Source organism: Musca autumnalis, unplaced genomic scaffold, assembly GCF_047663935.1.
Source record: "Musca autumnalis isolate F117 unplaced genomic scaffold, ASM4766393v1 scaffold_5, whole genome shotgun sequence".
Taxonomy (NCBI): domain Eukaryota; kingdom Metazoa; phylum Arthropoda; class Insecta; order Diptera; family Muscidae; genus Musca; species Musca autumnalis.
The window spans coordinates 152,587,684-152,601,669 of NW_027412088.1; the positions used below are offsets into that span (position 1 = coordinate 152,587,684).

General features: G+C 33.7%; 1 protein-coding gene and 1 long non-coding RNA gene across 7 annotated transcripts in view; one reads left to right on the forward strand and one right to left on the reverse strand.

The window, feature by feature from the left end:
* The window catches only part of LOC141387300 (uncharacterized), a 166,392-nt gene extending 161,148 nt beyond the window's left edge, over positions 1 to 5,244 (reverse strand). Inside the window, exon 1 of the long non-coding RNA XR_012408529.1 lies at positions 5,053 to 5,244. This is a non-coding gene — a long non-coding RNA (uncharacterized lncRNA). The remainder of the gene's footprint in view (positions 1 to 5,052) is intronic.
* The window catches only part of LOC141387296 (matrix metalloproteinase-2-like), an 872,424-nt gene that overhangs the window by 34,640 nt on the left and 823,798 nt on the right, over positions 1 to 13,986 (forward strand). The gene's annotated exons all lie outside the window — the stretch shown is intronic.

Genomic DNA, 13,986 nt, shown 5'->3' on the forward strand with positions numbered 1-13,986 from the left:
TCTTATAAACTTTTAGAAAATCGGTCAAATTTCTAGGAAAAAAATCGGCAAATTTAAAAAAAAGTATTCACAAAATCACTGAAAAAATCGGAAATCAGAGCAATCGGAAAAAAAAGTTAGTTGGGTAACCATGTCCGTCCGTCTGTCTGTTTGGCTCTCTGATGTGCACGATAATTCTAGAGCGCATGAACCGATTCGGTCCAAAATTTGTCTGTCATAATATTTGGTCCTAACTATCGAGTTCGAAAATGGGCCATATCAGTCCACACCCTCGGGTACCTCGTCCACTAAAGTTCAACATTTTTCGCTAAAATGGTGCGCACGATAACTCTCGAAGCTAACAATCGATTTGGTCCATATTCTGCGCATCGTAATATTTCTAACATACATAGATCAGGTTCGAATATGGACCATATCGATTCACTCTTTCGGGTACCTCCCCCACAAAAGTTAAAAAACTTTCGCTAAAATGGTACATATGAAATGTCTTGTCTTGTCCAAACTTTGGATCTCGTAATATTTTGCCCAAACTTAGTTTAAGTTCCTCGCAAAAGTTCAATATTATTGTTTAAATACAGTTTAAGATCTTTTCGAGGATCTTTTGGAAAGTTTTACCGTAGTTACTCCTTGTGGTTCTGTTTACAGCGATCTTACGTTTTTCGTGGGCAAATATTTGGTTTCAGATGTAATGGTCCAAAAGTTCTAAATTATACGGGAACCAACTGAAATGACTGATGGTCGCGATATGAATGTACATACTTCCAGTCTTTCAGGTACCTACTCCATATCCACATTTTTTGCCGGCAAGTCCATACGGCCAAAAAGGACCACAAAATTCTGAAAACATCCTAAATACATAACTTTTGGGGAAAAGGATTTTGATTGTGTAACACAGGCTAGGGGTATATCTCTGTCGGAAAAACTTTTATACTTGTTTTTTTTTTGCCTGTTTTTTTTTTTTGAACTTTGAGACTTTTGTTCACCCGTCTTATTGGTCAAACTGCACTGTACATTTTGTTATCTGCAGAATTTCATAACAATTGGAATTATTTTAATTTTCGCAGCATGAAATATGCTGCCGCACACCAACATAAAGACATACGTACATACCCAGCAAACAATTTTTTCCGAGATTTTCTAAATATTTTTTAGAAATTTGCTGACTTCTATAATATTTTCCTAGAAACTGTACCGATTTTCTAAAGTTTTTTTTTAATCTCTGCACATTTTCTGAAGAATCTTGGTTCCGAATTCGTTCCTATTTCTAATCGATTTTCTAAGAGATTTTTTGTTCGGTTTTTGTCGAAAAACAAGATGATTGGTTATAAAAATCGCATATTCAAGTTTTAATTTTTTTAATATAATTGCAACATATAGTAATTCAACAGGGAAAATAGTTAGAATGTTTAAAATTAAAATCTTTCAATAATGGCGGATTAAAAGAAAACTGTCTCTGGTGTCTGCGCCCAAGATTTTTTCCAAAAAAATCTAAATTTTTCTTCGAGTTTTTTCAGAATTTCTTTCCGAATTCGGACCGATTTTCTTTACAAAATCTTAATTTTCCAGAATTTATTTCCGAATTCGGACCGAATTTGTCGCGAGACTCTAATATTTTTTAGAATTTCCTTAAGTTCTTTCCGAATTCGGTGACCACGTCCATACAACTTTCTTACCGAATTCGGCATCAGAATCGAAAATTTGTTCAGAGATTCTGTCGGAACTCGAAACGAATTCGGAAAAAATGTTAACTGGGTACATATTATATTTACACATAGCTTCCACAAACCAGCACAAATCAAAAATATCTATATGACAATAATTATCAAACAAATAACCAAAACATGATTTGAACAATTTGCAAAAAAAATTCCTAACAGATGCCTTTGCTTTCAAACATATTGTGATGAGATCCAACTAAACATGTATGTTTATATATTGTTGCTATTAATGTTATTTGCAAATGATAATTATGTAGCTACATATGTATGTCTATTTAGCATATTTTGTAAATATTTATAAGTTTGTAGTGTCACCTTTTAATAGCCCAACGACAGCTAAGCTAAAACACATTCCTATAAACATTGTTATCCATGTGCATATTTAAATTTCAAAATGTTAATTTATACTGACAACAATTGCTGGCTACTGTTATTGTTGATGTGGTGATTTTTTTAAGTTATTGTATTTCTCATTTGTTTAATGACTTTGATATGTAAATTATTTTTAGCGCCACCACAAGCAACAACAAAATAAAGCTCACACACAAAGCAAACTGCATTCTATTAAACATTTCAAACAGATGTAGATGTGGAGAAAAGTGCTGAGGCATATTAGAGAAATATGTATAACTGCGGAGACACTTGGCTTTAGCTGTAACGTAAAATTAGATTAAATGGTCAAGAGTGTGTTGTATTATTTTAGAGAATAATAGAAGCGTTTTTTATTCTTGCAAACCCTTAAACTTTTTTATGGATCAGACGAACATAGTCCCAGAACTCGCAAAAATCTTTTTAGAATTTTGTCTGTTTTTTTCCTTTATAAATTCGAAAAGTTTTATAAGTTATTGGGTACGTGAACACTACCATAATTTTACAAATTGGCCGTTTTTGATATCTAAAGCTACCACAAAACCTAATCGAGTCTTTGAAAATAAAAATCCACCTATTAATATCAACAACAAGCCCCTCCCCTATCATATAACTTTCCCAGATCACTGCATACATTCTAAACTTAACTGCTTTAGACTATTATAGTGTTTGAAAGATAAATCTAGCTAGCTGTGCATTGAAGCTCTTAATTAAATAATGACATTTACGACAACGATTATGATGATTTTTAATTGTTTTAAATTAATAATTCTGACAAGCTTCTGTCAAAATCAAATGTACGTTCGCCACACATTTCAAACAAATTAAAAATGCATTTAGGATAATTTATTTTTCCTTAATAGAAATCTGGCAATATGCCAAACATTTAATACAAGCTCAACAAGACACTAAATGTGTGTGGGTGTGTATGGGAAGTCGGGGAAAAGTCATTGAAACCTAAAATTGACGATTAAGTTTATTAACCTGCTATAAATCTTGACTTTATGTGGTGGGAGAAATAAATGGCAATACATAATAATAACTGAATAAGTCATTATCGATTGATTTATACTTTGTTTATTTATGTAGGAAGATATACAAATGTGGATAAGGAATTCCTCATATGATACGAGCAAGGCTTTAAATTTTTTGTGTGATTGTTGTAATGACTGAAAATTAATTCATATTAAATAATTTGACGGTGTTTTAAATACACTGTTGTTGATTTAACTTTAAGGACAAGCAGATCAAATTTACATATTACGATCGCTTAGAAAAAACATAAAATCGGTGTCCTGCCCATGATATTAAAATTTATTTAGGTAATTTTAATGCCAATATTAGAAAGGAGACTATCTTTTTCCCAACATTCGGGAAATTCCGTCTCCACAATGAATCTTCCAACAATGAAATGAGACTGATAGACCCTAAAGCGGCAAAAACGTGTTACTTATCAGCAACTGATATTTGGATATTAGACGCTTCCACCAAGGAACCCATTAAATGACCAGAAATGTCGTGCTGCTACCGAAGAGCAGAATGCAGCATATCCGGCTACTCCGCAATCAGTACACGGAGGAAAAAAAGGACTTTCTAACATATTTCCCAAACATATTTTGCAGCAAACATATATTTGTTTGCAATCAGTCCCGAACAAAATACAAACTCAAAAGCCCCCAAAAAACAAACACATGCTCGAGTGGGTGCTTACTGAGAGCAAGGGAGCGTAAATGTCAATGTAAAACACACTGAAATGTATGCTCACTTGCGCTCACTGGCTATCTCTAACAGATTCACACATTTATAAATGGTGGTGGGTTATTGAAAGGCATAAAAATACCCAACACAAAAGCAACAACAGGCACATAGGTACATAAAAAATTCCAAAGAAATACATAGCAGACTTTACTAAAAGAAAAAGTGAATGAAAGAATTTATAAAAAGTCATACTTTTAAAAAGAAAAATTTATATAGAATCATCGTTGGATGCCTCTTCTTAGTTGTGAAATAAAACACATCACATTTTCCCCAAAGTTGAAATCATCATGTATGTATATGAAAAATGTATTGATGTAATTACCAATATTAAATGCGATTTCTCCCTTGTCCAATAAAATATTTCCATTCACATTTTTGGTTCAATTATAAAATTTCCAAGTAAAAAATGTATTGGGCATTTGATTTACTAAAAAGCACAATTTCTTTAAGAAACACACAAAACACTGTTTTATTCATTCACTTTACCGTCTTTACTCAACGATTGCATTTAGAAATGCAACGAAAACTGAAGAAAAAAGAACAACATAACAACAACAAAGCACGAAACACACGTGGTTGGCCGCATACACACCACCAAAGCTTCGGCGTCTCCTATTACACCATACACCCAGCTCTTTATTATAAAACAGCATTCCGCAGCCGCGAGGGCCCTGTTGTTACTCTCTTTGACAAAAATCCTCTCTCCACCTATAAAAAATGTGTTGTAACATAAAAAATATGTTGGTACCCAAACACATAGAATTGAGATATGTTACAAAATGTTGCAAACATACATTTGTTTGGACACAAACAAATTATGTTTGGATCCAAACATAGATTTGTTTGCAACCAGTCCCAAACAAATATTTGTTTGGATCCAAACATATTTCTAACATATATTTTTCTGCGTATAGCAACGCGTGGTGTACGAGAGAGGTATAGGAAAAGATAGACGAGAGATCTGTTTTCGTTAGGAAAAAGATAGAAATGGAAAAACGAGTGTGTTAAAAAAGCGAGATGTAGATGAACCAAAATAAAGCCTGAAATTCTGAAACTGAAACATAAAACTGATGGCTTTGGTTCGGATACATCCTCCTGCTGAGACGAGCAAGTTAATTTGGTAACTGATAAGCTCTCAGAGAACTGATAACTTCTTTTTTATCTAATTTTTTGCTAGCTTGAATTAAAAAGTTTAAATTAAATTCACCTTAACCCCATGTAAAGGTTGTTATATTCTTCGATACGATTTGTTCCAAATAAAATGAGGATTCTCTTAGATTGTCATTCGAAAATGCTTTATTAATGTTACTTAACTGATTCACGCACGACTTTACTAAGCTCACTGCTTAACACAGCGTTACTTAAGTTACTCTGTACTTTACTTAGCTGATGGTTTTAATTCGCGGTCTGAACTAAAACTCACTAAGCCACCTGCTATTTTTCCGTATTTATACTCGCTCGATGATCTGTAGACTGTTCAGCGCCCTTAATCTAGAATGTCTTACAATGGTCAAGCGAAATGACAATCGAGGGAGTAGAAGGGATAATAATGAATGACGTCGCAATTAACCTAAACCTCAATAATCATAACAAATGTGACAGAGAATTCAACAAAGAACAATAGCAAGATAAACCTGGGAAATAGTGACTAAGCGATGATTGCGTGATTGTAGTAAATCACATACAGTAGTTGTTGTTGTAATATTGATTCAAATAAAATAATTGACATCCCCAAAATAGTGACCCACGAATTGAAAGAATAATTATAAGGCAAACGAAATGTAGACTCTTCTAATCGAAAAAAAAAAACATAAATTGAACTATGTGCGTCATTTGAAAACTCAGAAAAAAAAATTTATCGTCTAGTAGCTAGCCAGCCTAGTATGATATGATGTTCTAACAAACATCTCAAAATGGACAAGGGGGAATTCTCTCTTTTATCGATAATGGCGTGCCTAAGATACCACTTGTCGAAAATTTTTGCATGACTGAAATATTCAGGAAATTTTGCCTACTTTACGCCCACTTTACCTTTTCTTATTTTTTTAAATATGCCATTCCGTATGTAACACATCAAAATATTCGTCGGAGACCCTATAACCATGTCAAATTTAAAGATAGAGCTTTATAATTTAGTATACAAGTTTCTATTACTCCTTGGATGGTTGGTATTGAAAATGGGCTATATCGGTCCACGTTTTGATATAGCCATCATAGCTCCCTCATTATCACACCGAAATCGGTGAAATTTGGTATTTTGGCTTTCCACCTAAAATTTGTCGGTATAGGTCCACGTCTTCATATATCCCACACAGAACGGTACTTCCCGATTTTCTATATTTTAAAGGTTGTGGCTTCATAATGACACCGAAATGGCTGAAATTTGGCAGTTAGTATTCGTTGGGAGTGTGCAATTTTCCAACTGAAATTTGTCGGTATACGCCCTCATTGAACGGTACCTCCCGATTTGCGGTATTTTGAAGGTTGTGGCCTCAATATCCGACTGAAATGGCTGACATTTGATATTTAGTTTTCGTTTATTTGCGATATTTGATGGTTGTGGCGTCAATATTCCACCGAAATGGACAAAATTTGGTGTTTAGTCTTCGTTGAGGCGCTAAAACGTTCCACGTGAAATGTGTGGGTATAGGTTCATGTTTTTATATAACCCCCATAAAACAGTACCTCTCACCGAAATGACATAAATTTGGTAGTTAGTCTTTGTTAGGGGTATAAAACATTCCACCTGAAATTTGTCGGTATAGGGCCATGCCTTCATATAGACCCCATATAACGGTATCTCCCGATTTTCGATATTTTGAAGGTTTTAGCACCATTACAACACAGAAATTGCTGAAATTTGGTAGTTAGCCTTAGTTGTGTGTATACAAGTTGCCACCTTAAATTTTATCGCCTTCGTATAGCCTCCATACCGATTTTCGGTACTTTGAAGGTTTTAGCCTCCTAAGCATACCGAAATAGCAGAAATTTGTTATTTAGTCTTGTTGAGGGTGTAAAACTTTCCACCTAAAATTTGTCGGTATAGGTCCACGTCTTCATAGAAAGGTACCTCCCGATTTTCTATATTTTAAAGGTTGCGGCCTCAATATCAATATAATATAGTTGGGGGTATACAACTTTCCATCTGAAATTTGGTGGTATAGGTAGGTCCTCAAGGTATAGGTGGGTACCTCCCGATTTTCGGTATGTTAAAGGCTATGGCCTCAATATCCAATATCATTAGGGGTATAAAACTTTTCACCTGAAATTTGCCGGTATAGGTAGGTCCGAATCTTCATATACCCCCATAGAACGGTACCTCCCGAGTTTCAGTATGTATTTGGAGATTGTGGTCTCCAGGGACGTACGCAGGATTTCATTTCGGGGGGGGGCACAACTTGACCAAAAATCATGAAAAATTCAAATGTTGTGTAGCGCTACGTAAAGCTATTTTAAGGGGTTATGGCCACTTATAAGCATGAGAAAATCCATTTTCATGCATTTTTTATAAAAAATCTATTAAACCTTAAGTTACTTTCTATTTTTTTTTTTTTTTTTTTTTTTGAAAATCTTACTTTCAAATGCCCGCTTATAAAGCACTGTTTTTACTAAAGCAGTTTGCGGTACCCACTGTAGTTTGAAAAAGAATAAACCGATCAGCATATATTTTTGTGGGATCATTACGAACCTAATAATCTTGTCTATTATCGAAAAGGAACTAAAAAATAAATTTTTAAAAATTTTGAACAGTTACAATCAAAATTTCGATTTTAACAAAAACAAAACACCGTACAAAATTGATATTTTTTCTGACATGATTTATGTGTACAATATTCCCACAAAATCATATAAAGCGACACTTTGAGGAAAAGACGTTTTTAGTTTCTATGCTACATACAAAACACAATAAATGTTTCCCTTCGAAATTTTTGTCCGATGGACTGGAAATTTTGGCACATATTCTATTCTATATTCTATATGAAATAATGGTACAAAGTATATAAATTCAATAGAAAGAATTCATAATATTTAGTCCCAATTTACATAGGCGAGTTTACTTGCGGCAAGCCTCAGTTTGTAGGAGAGACACGTAAGTGGTATGGAAGTGGAAAAAAATTGCTCGTACCGGCAATTTTCAGGCAATTCCTTTTATATTTTTCTTTTTTGACATTATTTTCATTGTTTTAAAAACAAATCTTGCAGAAACAGAATTGCCTGTATAAACGCAAGAGGCAAGTTTAAAAGAGAACGAGACAAATTGCCGCAAGAAAAATAGTTTAATGGAAAATGGGACTAAGGATACAATTTTAAATATTTACAGAGTAGGATATTTAGAATTGAAAATAGACAATATCGGGCCACGTTCGGTAATGTTGCCATGTAAAATTTATTGAAGTATATTGAAGTTTTTAATCATACAGGTCCACGTTATGGTTTATCGCAGAATTTTACAACAACAAAGAATTGCCGTTGTCTTTGCTATAGCAAGATTTTCACTATTTCGATTATCTTAGCCTAATTATACCCTCAGCCTTTAGGCTAAGAAGGGTATATACACTTTGATACGATGAAAATGTGCCTCATCGAAATAATGGTTTTAGACCCCAAGTATGTTTGGACGAAATGTGTTTCAGACAATTTGGAGTCGATCTAGCCATGTCCGTCCGACTGTCTGCCTGTCCTGCTGGCTGGAGCGCACGATAACTCTCGAACGGATGAACCGATTCTGTTCAAATTTTGGCTTTCGTAATATTTTGCCCAAAACTTAGTTTAAGTTCGAAGATTAGCTACATCGGTCCACTCCTTCCGGTACCTCCCCCACAAAAGTTCGAAAATGTTCGGAAAGTTTGTGCGCACAATAACTCTTGAAGGGAGTGACTGATTTGGTCCATACTTTGTATAGTGTAAACTTTCTACCAGAGTAATATGAGGTTCCAATATGGTCTCAATAGGTCCACTCCTTCGGGTACCTCCCACACAAAAGTTTGGATAAGTTCACTTTAAGACTTGCTATCGAATCACTTTGATTTTTGTTGCTTTCGCTGCCTCATTTACGATGGTAAAAGTTTTTTTTAGGGGCAAGTCCATACTTCTTGAGCAAACGGCCCGAAGAGTGAAAAAACCCCATGTGGCACCATATGTTGCGGCTGGAAATCCACTTCCATAACGGGCAATGTCGATCCATTCCTTTTAGTATCTCCTCCGCAAAACTTTTGATCTTTAATCCTAATCAACATTTTTGTCTGTTCAAACGCCAAACATTTTTAAAACCCCCTAAATACATACGTATTTTGGGAAAAAATTGTTTCAATATACGCAGGCTGAGGGTATATCTCTATCGGCAAAGCCGACTGATACTTTTTTACTTGTTTTTAAGAATATCGGCTGTCGTTGCTATGTTTCCAAATGAAAACATTAAGAAAAATTTAACAGTTTTGGAGATATGGTGCGAAATGTATACAAATTATGGAATTTTTAGATATATTATAAAATTTATTTTTTTTTTTCATTTCTCCAAATATTTTATTTTGGCCCTTATCTACAAATTTGCTGCAAAGGTCAGAAGAAGATTTGCATTGGTTTCAGAGATATAGCCCCTAGTTGTTTAAAAAGTCGATATTTAACAATGTTTAGATGGGGCCATAAAATCCAAGCTGTATCTGACTCAACAAAACGGAACTAGGGCTTTTGTACTTTGGGTCAGTACTTTCAAAAAATCCTCCCTTCAAATTATTAGCACAAGATTACCTTAAAAATGTTGCACAGTGTTATTTACCGAAAGAGATAGATTCTGATACCAGGATTATTTTTACTTTTAATATTATGTTGCAAAAGAAGCGTTATAATTTGTTTTCTTAATTGTACGATTAGAAGTTTTTGGACTCGATGACAAACACTTTGATGGACTTAGTCCTATATAGTTTTGACAAATAACAATCGATCCTTATTGAACCCCACATAATTATTCACTAATAATTATTTGAGAGACACTCCTCTCGATAGTTACCGCGTCCATAAGCTTTTTAGTTGGCCACTGTAGTATTTAGAGCTTTGTCAGGAAGCATAAACTTGTCCACGAAAAGTAGGATATCGCTGTAAACAAGACTACAAAATGTCCAAAGAATCATCGACCAGTCTTTAAACTGCAGTTATGTTAGACTTGTATAAGAGACCTGAAGATGTTGTCCAAACATATTCTCTTGGACCTTGATGTACTTTTGGAAGTAATCTTGCGAACCATATTAGGTTCGATTTTAGACCGAATCGGTTAATCCCTTCGACCATTTTAGTGAACATTTTTGAACTTTTATGGCGGAGGTACCGATATGAGTTCCAACCTACCAGACAAACAGAGATACAGACGGACGGACGGTGGTAAGTACTTCCATCTTGGCTGAAACGAATATCGTCCAAACATATGTGAAGTCTTAAATCATTATTTTGATGAAATCTATACTATACAATCCTAGTGTATATAATCTCGTAATCTAAAGTCTGAGGTTACAATTATACTTAGGTAATGATAAGTAAAAATCAAGTGACGCACAAAAATTCATTTGTCTTCATTATTTTCTCATACTGTTTAGAAGCAAATTTGTCTAAAGCAGAATAACAAAATTTTGGCGATGGCAGTAAAACAAATTTCTAATTGGCTTTCAATATGTAGTCCACGAAGGACCGACCCTTCATACATTTTATTCAATAGATTTTTGTTTTATATATTTCCATTCCCATAATACTGAACTCGTTATTTTTGTTATAACCGGATGAGTTTTAAGCCTCGAGAGCTCTATACAGTTCGAATAAATAATAGACATGGGGTATATTCATTAAGGAATTAGCATTTGATAGTGGTATGATATGACATGAAGAAGTAATTCAGATTTTATTGAAAGTTTCTCTCAAAAACAGCTTACATACAAAAATTTTTAAAATATTTTCTTACAGAACTTGTTAATGATGTACATTTTCTGTTCAGAAACTTAAAAAAATATAAGTTTTAATTTGAAATCTTCAAATATACACACATTTTTATGAGAAAAAAATATGATAACTAGTTAGAGTGTTTTAAAAAATTTTGTTCGACCAAACCATTTCGGGGGGGGCCCGGGCCCCCCGTGCCCCCCCCTGCGTACGTCCCTGGTGGTCTCATATCATGGTGCAACAATATTCAACTTTTTATTCAAAATAATGGGAAATACTGAGTAGATTATGAAAGTAGAGCTAAAAATATGAGACACGTGTATCGGTGTTTTTAAAGTTTACATCGGAAAGTAACCAAAGTAAGCGGGGCAATTTTCGCCAATTTCTAGTTTTTTCGAAATATACGAGTTAAGATATCTTGAAATCCTTGCATTTTAGGTATATAGTGTCTTTGGCAACTTTACAGAGAAGGATGTGGGGAATATTTCTGTTAAAAATTTTAACCCTCATGCAGTTCATCAAAGGGGTCATTTTGGTCCTTTTTTTCGAAAATCGTTCAAAATCTGCTTTAAAATATGCTCATATCAAATCCAAATATTCTACAAAATTATACGCCATACTACAGATCTCAGAATACACCAAATCTGTAAATCTTATCTAATCGCATGAATCTCTAAAAATGAAAATTAGCTTTTAGGGTTAAAATCGGACTTTATCCGAGTTTATTCAAAATTATCCCACAAAACATAATTTTAGAACGCATTTTTCATTTTTAGAGATTCCTGCTATTAGATACGATTTGCAGATTTGGTGCATTCTGAGACCTACAGTAGCCCCCTCCATATTTTCGGCATTTTGAAGATTTTGGCTCCAATTTGTATTTTGTCGTAAAACTTTCCACCCACGTCTTCATCTAGCACCCATAGAACGGTACCCTCTGCTTTTCGGTGTTTTAGCCACATTCTTCAAACGGAATAACTGAAATATATACAGGTACAAAACACCCGTTGCAAAAAATTAATGGAGTTCAAAAGCTCAATTAGGGAGATTGTAAATATTGATTCATGTTTTGGAAAGAACTACGATGATGCCCCATATGAGTTCTTTTTAAGGGAATATTATCCTGCAATAAGAGGAAGAGCTTTGTACTTTCATAAACGAGAGGAAAATAATTGTTCTTATTCACTTCAATATAGTTCGGGTATAAAATGTTCGGCCCGGCCAAACTTAACGCCGTTCTTACTTGTTTTTAATATTTTTTGAAGTAAACGAGATAGTGTATAAGAGCCAGCAGATATCATTTTTCATTTAGTTGACATATTCTTTAAGAGAAAACTTCTCTTATACTAACAAGTTCAGTCCCATTCTACTTTCGTTCATTGGTATAAGAAGTTATTCTGCTGTTAAGAAATAACACTCGGGAATGAACTCTATATTTTGGATCCCTCTGCTATTTCCTCTATTATTCTGCAAATTAGATCGTAAAACAAAATCTGAATTATCGCGTGATTAATTGTTTGCATGTGGCCTCATAATGAATAAGAAAATAGATTTAGTTTTTTAACCTGCCCTACCTTCAAGATTATTGTACCACAGTCGTTCGTACCTAATATCGAGTTCCTGATGCATAATATTTATCAGCCTCCTCTGCTAGTAAGTGGTGGAGGCATGACTGTTTTTCTTTTCTTCCATATTCTTTATTTATGATAATGTTTAGCAAAATATAAACACAATGCTTATCAACATTGTTGTTCGCTCGTCACAATTAGATCTAGTGAGAGTTTCATTAGAAGCGCTAAGTTTAGAATAATGAGGCGAGTGTAACTAAACAGTATCAGTATGTGGTTGATGTCTAAATTCAATGGCTTTTCCAATGCTGCAATGGTGTAATAATTACAAAGTAAAATACTGCGACATATTTCCATGAGGTTGTTGTTGGATATCGTAACACAAACAAGGCAAATTCTTAGCTTTATATTTGTAAATGCATTAGCAGAAGCCGACAAGAGTTTCAATAATGTTTATACAGAGGAAAAGGTAAATGGGCCATTAGTGCCATAAGAATATCGTAGAGAGTGTTTCTTGTTTACAGACAACTTCTGAAACAGTCACATTCACCCGAACTACCCCCAGTGGGAAAGGGGATCAGTTAGTTCACCCCAATGGCTCTGAAAATATAACTAAGTTAAAATAAATAAACATATTTACAGATTTCTCGGTTTGCCATGACAATATTGGTGTTAGTGTTTTTTTTTCATTTCCATTATTTTCAATGAATCGCTTCATTAATACTTTTTTGTTTCATATTTTATTTTGCTATAAAATTTTCAACCTTTTGACATTTTTATATGGCTAAACTATTAAGATAAAAAATAAGAGATTTTAAGTCTAAATAATTTTCAATTCTTGCCTTAAAAATGATTCAAAAGTGCCGATAACAGAATTTGTAATTCAATAATAATAAATCTTTTCTTTTATTCAGAGATTTTCGTTCATTTTTTTTTTCGAAAATTATTTTGCTACGACTTGTCAGTTAAGGTTTCAATTGAATCGATACCGAAGAAAGATTAGATGCAGTAAATTTTCACCACAAATGCAAAGAAAATAAAAACTAAACAGAAAATATAAAACCATATAATTTTTTATAGTCTTCTATAGCTCCATATAGATGCTGATGATGATGAAATCGATATGATTTTTCTTGCTCACAACCCACATGAAATGCATTTGCCATGGTCCATGGCCTGCAGGATATAAAGTGAAATGAAAACTGAAACAACAACAACAACTTTTTTATTAGTTTTTCTTTCTTTCAACAAATGGTATTGTGTAAATAAACATAATGTCGATTATTTACAAATTTCCTTGCCATGTGTTGTTGTTGTTGCTGTTCTTGTTGATGCATGTATTGAAGGATGCTCTTTTGTTTTCCAAAAAAGACTACAAGGCCAGTCATAAAGAAAAGAAAGCAATATTGTGTTATTACTTTCAAAATCAGGAAGAGGAAAATATCAGAAACAATTGAGGGTCTTGTATTAACAATTTTCCAGAAAATATACATACACTCCACGTCAGTAGAATAGAACACCTACATTTTTGTTAATGTTCGCTTATTTATCTCAAAATGAATGAATCTTCGTTTTTAATTTTGTGGGGATTTAAAGTCTATGATGTTCCGTATCAAACATAGAAAAAATTATGTTTCTAGCTTTTCGCG